This window comes from Eublepharis macularius, chromosome 2, assembly GCF_028583425.1.
Source record: "Eublepharis macularius isolate TG4126 chromosome 2, MPM_Emac_v1.0, whole genome shotgun sequence".
NCBI lineage: Eukaryota > Metazoa > Chordata > Lepidosauria > Squamata > Eublepharidae > Eublepharis > Eublepharis macularius.
In genome coordinates, this window is record NC_072791.1 from 134,351,897 (window position 1) to 134,360,732 (window position 8,836).

At 43.0% G+C, this 8,836-nt stretch overlaps 1 long non-coding RNA gene across 1 annotated transcript; it reads right to left on the bottom strand.

Annotated features, from left to right (window-relative positions):
• Positions 1 to 2,346: 2,346 nt before the first annotated feature.
• LOC129323327 (uncharacterized) lies at positions 2,347 to 4,775 on the bottom strand. Its single transcript, XR_008596453.1, has 3 exons — positions 4,670 to 4,775; positions 2,918 to 2,945; positions 2,347 to 2,466 (listed from the first exon to the last, which is right to left on the bottom strand). It is a non-coding gene; the product is annotated as an uncharacterized LOC129323327 (long non-coding RNA).
• Positions 4,776 to 8,836: the final 4,061 nt, after the last annotated feature.

An 8,836-nucleotide genomic window follows, 5' to 3' on the forward strand; every position in this document is an offset into this window, starting at 1 on the left:
AGAACAGATTCATTCTTTGTCAAACCTTTTTTGAATATTCAGAGGTACTCATGAATGGACATGGGCACGAACAGAAAAAAAAATGAACACGCCGTTCGTTGTTTGTTGCCATCCACGAACAATGAACAACAAACATTGATGAACCTGACCTGTTACCAAACATGTTCGTTGTTCGTGGCCCTTTAAAGGTCCCTTTAAACTATCAGCTGGCAGGTAGCAGGGGGGACTTGCAAGCAACAGGGCCCTTTAAACATCTCACAACCCCCAGCCCCCACTCCCCCTGCCCCACCCCAGTGCTGCCGTGCTGCTGCCCGATGTGAGAGAGGGGCGGGGAGATTCTCCTCGTCCCTTAAGCACTAGGAGAGCTGGTGCCACTGGGCTCCTGCGGCCCGGTGCGAGGGGGCGGGGAGATTCTCCCCGTCCCTCTCAAGCCAGGAGAGCCAGCGCCACTGGGCTGCTGCTGCCTGATGCGAGAGAGGCGGGGAGACTCTCTCTGCCCCTCTCGCACCAGGAGAGCCGGCGTCATCAGGCTGTTGCTGCTCGGTGCGAGATGGGCAGAGAGATTCTCCCCGTTCCTCTCGCACTGGGAGAGCTGGCAGCACTGGGCTGCTGCGGCCAGGTGCGAGAGGGCCGGAGAGAATCTCCTTGGGATCCATGGGTCCCTCCCTTTCCTGTCATTTTCTTTTCACAGTGAAAAAAACTGGACTTACTGGAAGCTACTTTGAGGGGTTAACTTACAAGCCAGAAGGAAATGCAGGAGGAGTTCAGAGTTCAGACAGTCCATGCCTATGTTGCCAGGGGAATTGATTGAAAGGCGCCAGACTGTCTGGCTTGATGAACGGCTGACGAACGCAATGAACAAGGCTTGCAACAACCACTCGTTCGTTCAGAATGGGGCCTCACGAACAGCTTGTTCATGAACAGCAGATTGGGCTGTTTGTGGCTTTTTTTGTTCGTATTGCTGTTCGTGCCTCTCTCTGCTCATGAATACCCTAGCAGAATTTGAGTCTAGTGGCACCTTAGTGACCAACAAGATTTTCAGGGTATAAGCTTTCAAGCTTTCAGATACAGGGAGATCCTTGAACCTTCAATGACAGTTTACAAGTGAGAAGGCTGAACTTGAGTTCATTTACAAGTTCAGAACAATGGAATCCTAAGGCTGAATAGAGACATAGGATTTTTATCTTACTATAGATGCTAATTTGTGCTCTAATCAAGCTTCATTGTAACAAGGTACGTTTACATCCTGATTCCTTTCTTTGCTTCACCCCTCCCACTCCATGACTGGGATATAAAGGCTGAGGGATCTCCACTCTCCCTGTATCTGAAGAACACAAGCAGTGGAAAACTGGCCTCTAATAATTCTTGAATTAGGAAGTTACACATACCCACAGAGACTGTTGGCTCCTTAAGTCAGCTTGGCAAACAGGGTATCCGTGAAAGGTTTCATTAAACACCAAAGTGACTCAAGAGGCCACTTGAGGTGCCAGACTGGTTGGAGGGGTGTGGCATGAAAGTAGATGGCAGGCATGTCTTCCACCTGCTATCACTTGGGATCTAAGGTGGGTTGAACAGGCCCTTCCTCTGTACCTTACCTTAGATGCCGCAGAAGCAGCAGAAGATGATGTATGAGCTTCCTCTTGCATTGTTGCCACCTCAAATCTACTGAGAGGCAGCATGAAAGAACATTTGGGGCAGCTCGCTAGTTTGAGCTGACCCTATACCCCAGTTCCCTTGTATCACTGTCAATTATGATAACCACTGCAGGAAGAACTCATATATATTCTTGTTGTTTGAACTGTCTGTTATTCTGCAGGCAGAAACAGATTTAATCTTTTACAAAATTTCTAACAGTAAGGACCAAGGAGTGTAACAGTTTTTCTCCTCAGTGCAGCTATGTCCATAAGTATTACTTTCCCCAAAGGAATTAATGGTTACTGTTCATGTATGTGAGAAGAAACTAAAGGTCTATTTTTGATACCCCACTGGGAGAGAGATCTAAAACTACATCCTGTAACAGTGACCCCAGATATTGTCTACTGGGAACCAACCTTGCACCTATCAACACAGCAAGCCAGCCAGTCTATAATATTTTTAATTTAGTGTGTTTTGTACGGTTTTTTCTTTACGATGTATCTTTAAACTGATTATTTTCACCATTGCAAGCCACTCTGATGAGTCCAGTGATTGAATACTGAGTTATTTTAAATAAATAAGCTAAATAACCCTGCTGGGTTTTTTTGCACAGCCCTATCCTTAGTCCCTCAGGAGTGGGGAGAATGTTGGGAACTGGCTTTTATTTAGACTGGTAAGGAGACGAGTTCTGAATGAAAGATCATTTCTCACCAAGCTTCTCACCAAAATGAAACCCAGGAAGATAGCAGATGCCTATCATGTAACATGGCCATTTTGAACACACAATTCTTTTATGTAAAAGAAATCAAGAAAGAAAAACTTACTTCCTCCCTGTTGAAGAAGGTAGAAAAAGTCACAGAGAAAGGAGAGAAGAAAAGAAGATCATTAGTATCAAGGCAAAAAAGCAAGTATCTTGATCTATATATGTGGGCAGAAGTCAGGACTGTGCACAGAGGTTAAAATCAGGCCAATCAGCTGTTTGGCATAGAAAGCAGTGAACTGAATCTAGCTGAGTGGCATAATTTTAGCTTTCTGAAAGAATTTCATATGTGCAGCCCCAGCTGCTAGATGGGACAGGGAGTCTCATATGCAGGACTCATTTCAGCATGTAGTTTCCTATACATGCTTGGAAGAGGCCAGCTTCTGTATACGTAGCTAGATGAGGGTGCAGAAAATGGTTTCCTTTTGAAAGTAATAGATTTCAAGAATAGTATTTTTAAAGCTGTAGAATAGTAATAATTTCAAAAAGAAGTTTCCTATGTGAAGTGCAATGGATACTTACTCAGAAGACATCTTGGTTTGATAGGCACCTGCAATAAACAAAGAAGCATGTCACATATACATATGGAACACAATTGTTTTGATTAAACATGTAAGTTTTATCAGTAAATGGATACTGGTTTGTACACATTTTCCAGCTGTCCAGTTTCTTTAGAATACAAAAGCAGCTATTAAACTCAAGGAAAGTTGTCAAGTATATCCTCAATCACAAATGGAAAAACTTCTGAGGTCCAATGATAAAAATAACACCCATTTGAACCAGGCACCTCTATTACAAGCTAAAGCAGAATACAAATGCATGCGACCGAGTGAGTGCTTAGCTTACATTTTATTATGACTAGAGATTCCTTCCGATATGAGTGTGCTGTATTGAATGGGGTTCATTAAAGCAATACATTAAGGTCACTTCCATTTTAATGAGGTTTTAGGATCAATACTGTAGGGTTTTGTTGTTTTTTTAAAATGTAGTAACAAAAATGCACTCCATTTAAGAGCCTACGATGTTCAGAAAGGTGGTTTTGGGGTTTTTTTGCTTTTAAGTAGTCTTGTGTATGTTGTTTTCTACTGTGTTTAAGTCAATAAATAGAAGGATGTAACTTGGCTTAGGATGGCCCTGTAATACTGAAAAACCAGGGTAGAAATGCTTGAAATAAATCAAAAATACCAACGGTCTCTTCTCCTCTCTTATTTTGCCAACTACCTTCTGCTTACTTGCCTCAGAACACTGTTAGGCTTGGAATGGGGAACGGGGAGTTAAAATAATAATAATAAAATTTGATTTATATACCACCCTTCAGGATGACTTAATACCCACTCAGAGCTGTTTACAAAGTATGTTACTATTATTCCCACAACAAAACACCCTGTGATTTCCAGAAAGGAGATTCTGAAAGTAATGAATGGCTGATCTCCCAAAAGAAATCTTATCCTGAAAAATGTGTAGGGCCTATCTCATTACTGGGACGAAAGTGATTCTAAAAATGGATCTCAAGGAACTCCAGCTGTCTCCTTGGGTTGCAGGGTTTTCCAGCCCTAGCAGTTCAAGGGGGCGAGGGAGTCAGTGTGGCAAGCACAGGTGGCAAAGGTAGAAAAGGCAGAGTTTGACATGCAAGAAATGTGTGTAACACTTTTAAGAGCATCACTTCGACTGCTGAAACAGAACACTTCCCTTTATTTTGTTTCTTGCAAACACAAAGAAAACGAAATGGTCAATTATATCTTCCCCTTTCTCTTTAACACAAAACTTTAGTATTTGCTTCCAACAGTCAAAAATGGTTTGTGGACAGAAAACAAGCTTATTAAATAGGTTGTCCTATTTAATAAGCTTTGTTCTGTTGCTTTTTGCCCAGCTTCCTCTACTGAGAAGTTTTAGGAAGGAAAAAAAGAATTTTAGCAGAATTTACTTTGTGAATTTACATCCATCTTCCAGATTCCTTAACATACATGAATGAGATCCAGTCAGAATGAACATGAGGATTCGAATGCTGCTGAATTATGAGAGCCAGAGCCCCTTTTATTTAAAGGAAAAGAGAAGCCCAGCAAGGAACAGAAATGGACGATGTCTCATTGTAACAGACATGCTAAAGAGAAAAGACTGAGGGGTGCTGGGAGGGTCATTTTTATTTCAATAATGAGGCTTAGGACCCTCCCCCTCCCCATCCAAACATCATTAATCTAAGAACCATGGTGTTTCTGTTCATTTTACCCCCTTAAACAGCAAGTGGGGTCAGTAAGAGGCATGCAAAGGGCTCACCTAAATCCCAAGAAGCAAAATAGACAGCGCTGGTGGGAGGACAGGATCAACTGGCAAGCCACAGGCAGCTGGCTCACTGAGGAGGTATAAATGTGTTTCTTAAACAGCTCAGCAAAAAAACCCATTCTCTCTTTTTGGGCATGAAGGCCTCCTCAGACCAATGGTGTGCAAGGGTCCAGAAATACAAACCACCTCCCTTGACTAACACAGTCAATTCAGGAAACATTCAAGGAGTCTTGGAGGAGACAAACACCATGGAATAATCATAAAGGGAGAGGGAAAGATTTCCTGAGATTGTTATCATTTACCTTACAAGATTTTGGGGGTAGGGGGTGTATCTGATGAAATGGCATGGCTTCAGGCACAAAAAAAAATACATACTCTTAGACCTTCTGTTTAATGTAGTCAGTATTTACAACAATCCTCTCCCAAATTCTTTTTGCGCACCCGAAGCAAGTTCTCCTCTATCTATCCCATTTGTATCCCCCCCCCTTTCTTCAAGAAAACATGGAGTTATCATATTTCATCCTTACAACAATCCTTTGAGGTAGGCTAAGATGCGATAGCCAAACATTTATACAGCACTAGTAGATCGCATCAGAACTTGGAAGCTAAGCAGGGTTGGCCCTGGTTAGTACTTGTTTGGGAGACCACCAAGGAAGTCCAAGCCAGGGTCACTACACAGAGGCAGGCAATGGCAATCCACTTCTGAATGTCTTTGTACTTAGAACCCCAGCAGGGGTCGCCATAAGTCAGCTGAGACTTGATGGTACTTTCCTCCACCACAGTAGATTCAAAGTGTGTCACCTACACAATCTAGGTAATCTTTAGAAGTCCCTGTAATGTAGGCAGGCATGATTATTCCCATATTGGCAATAGCAAAGGGGATCTGAGGGTGAACAGCAGTGGCCTACTCTAGGCCACCCAGCAAACTTCATGACTTTGAATCCAGGTACCTACATGACTGGAGCCATGATTTCCACAGGTTTTGCTTCTACAACTCAGTCTCGCTCAGCATATTTGAAGACATCAACACAAAGGCAATTATAACATTCATCTGCTGCATCCATACCATTAATTAAAGTTGATGGGTCAAGCCTCTATGGAAAGAAGATTGGTTTTAAGGCTGCTCAGCAGTTCTGTAGATTCTGGGTGCCCTTCCTCCTCCCTTTTTTAATGCTTCCAACAGTCAGAACACCATGTTTGAAATACTGAGCAGGTACAGAACCTAAGTTCAGAAAGGATTACAACCCCTGAGGCAATACCGTAGCATAATCTATCCACACAGCTTCCAGGAAAAACTCATTCCAGTGGCAGCAGATTTCAAAAGGGGGTTAGTGGAGCAGGTTCCTTAGATGCACCGGAAGACTGACAGACATCACCATGCTTCTTTAGCAACATGGTATGAATACAGCTGAAATGCTTACTTATTCAGACTGCTAGTGACATTTGAGACAACAAGAATGAGTTTGAGCAAGTGTGCAGTATTTTGCCTTATTAAGGGCAGTTTCAGCATCGGTAATTATGGTACCACATGGTCACCAAGGATCTGGATCTTGAGGCCATGTGCACTGTTCGATGCTTGTAGGAAGTAACACATAACTTGGGCCATGTGCTTATGGATGTATGTAGAATTTGCTTGATTTCTGCTTTCTTTCCCCTTCTTCCTAGTGCTCTGCTGCCCATGTAGTGAACAGCCTGACTGCAGACTGGAAGGTCCTCAGACTACAATAACAGGGACTAGGGTGGTTCCACCTACCCATAAAGCCCACTGCAGCCCCAACCTACTAGTGAAATAAAGGCTTCCAGGTAAGGCCTGGCCTCTTCCCTGGGCAAGTTAACCTTCACTGTATCAGTCAGGGCAGCAGTCATCCCCTGGCTTCATTCCAGGCCTGCTTGCCAGATTTGCTCTGAATATCCTAGAACCAGGAGCTTGGGTTTCCCAAATTCCAGCTTGCTGGCTCTCTAAGGTGCAGCTTCATGTAATATGCATCCATAGAGGACAAGAATCACCTCTCCCCATTAAGGATCTGTAGAGAGGAGGGAGGGAGGAAATGTGAGATATATTGATTCACATTGCACTCCTAGCCAGCTTACTTCAACTGGCTGTTAATTTAAATTGCTTTCCAGTGGAGAAGATACTCATAAGGTGCATGCTAAGGAGTTCTGAATTAAGGGGCATATTCTGTAGAGCTGGGGGGGGGGCATGCTCTGGAATACAAGAGTGGCCTCAAAGCAAGGTTGCTATTAACCCAATGTGGCCTCCATTCCAATATCAAATGCTTCCTCTAATTTAACAAGTTTGCTGTATTTTAAGGACACAAGTGAAGTCCTCCCAGGCTTCTTGGTTAACGAGTAACTAGCCCATCAGTTACAAACAGCTTGAGGACTTCAGCAGACTTCCTGCTCTAGTGCCTGGGCAACCACAGAAAATACTGTGTAAATTTTCACAGACAGCTGCCGAGAGACCACATATTGATGAAGAGGAGACAGGAGTTCATCTGAGCGAGCAGATATGTGTTAGCCTAGTGAGAAAACATGTGTTTTGTATCTGCAGCTTGAAGGCCAGATGCTCGGCTCTGACGTAGCAGGTCATGCCTAGGAAGAAAGTTTTCTTTTGCCACCTGCTGGCAGAACTGCAGCCAAAGCAACAGCAAAAGACGGGGTTTAGAGATGATGCCTTAGAACCTAGTTTCCTCCCTTTCAGTCAGGCTGCCAGGCATCTCCATTACTGGGGAGTAAATGAAAGTTGACCAGGGGAACAAGCCAGGATGTCCACATTCCTAATTTCACAAAACTGTAGCTAAGACTATAATTAACCATAATTACCTTAACCACAGGTAGTTTAAGTAATCCATTGTTTTGCATTACGTCTGAACTGAGCCAGTGTTATTTCTGGAAACATAGCAGTTCTCTGTTTATATTATCAGAAGGAAATATAATGTGTGTCTTTTTAACTGCTAAAGAAAGTCTCCCAAGAAAGGTACTAGACACAGGATATGATGGTCTTGCTGAAGCTAAGCAGGTCAGGATTTGGTCAGTGCCTGGATGGAAGACCTCTAGGGAACTGCACGTGTGATACCTTTCATTCCATGAAGGAACAAAAGAGTAATATTAATTAATTAAATGACTATTAACTGCCTGCCAGCTCAATCCTACACACTATCACTCAGAAGCAAATCCCTTAAAGTTCAATGGGACTTCCTACATTTGCAGTCTGCTATCCCTTGCTTTTTTCAGTTTTCTGATATTCTAGCCCAGTTTACTGAAGAACATATAAACAGAAAAACTGCAAAACATTCCCCCTTGAAGTGTTGATCCCCATTGAAAACAAGGAATTGAAATTCTGTCTGGTGCTCCGAGGGATGGGAGGGACAGAGAAAAGGAAGGCTTCTGTTGTCATTGCTGCTCTGGTGATGTCAGCGAATTGTGCCAAATGGAGCTGAGGAAACGGCAAGAACCCGAAGCTTCCTTTGTTCCTACTGCCATCTGCCTGCTGTTTCTATTGCATCAGAATTGCCCTATTGCATAGGAACTTCTCAAGCCTGCTGATGGGCAGAGGGATTTTGAGAGGTGTACAACAAGGCTCAAGACACAATCACATTCTCTCCTTTTTCACCAAGTTCATGCAAATATTTCCCCAACTCCCTCTGGGAGCTTGCATAAAGCAACACAATTATTTTTATCAGCCTGCTACGTACATAAATGGACAGTATCCCTAAAAACATTCTTCAAAATCTGCAACAGAAAAAGTTACAGCCAGGGAAAAAAGCATATATACTGAATGTACTCCAATCACAGAACCTGAGAACTTATGCACCAAAATTAAATTTCAGTGTCATGTTTCTTCTGTGATTCCAATCCATCCTTGACCTGCCGAGACACAGATATTAGGATTATACAATGTACACCTTGATGGAGCTGAAACTTGTATTCCTTTTCATCGCTGTAGTTCAGTGTTACAATGGCAAGATTTCCGTAACAAATGAATGAGACCAACAAACCATCATGCCTCTTTTAAGAGAGGGCTGAACTGCCACATTTGCAGAGCTATGAAAATAGGCACAGGGTGCTATTTGCCTTATGAAACTTGAAATTATTCACAGCCAGCACTGGAGGGACAGGCTATAATCAGGGCTGTGTGCAAAATGTAGCTTTGCCACAATA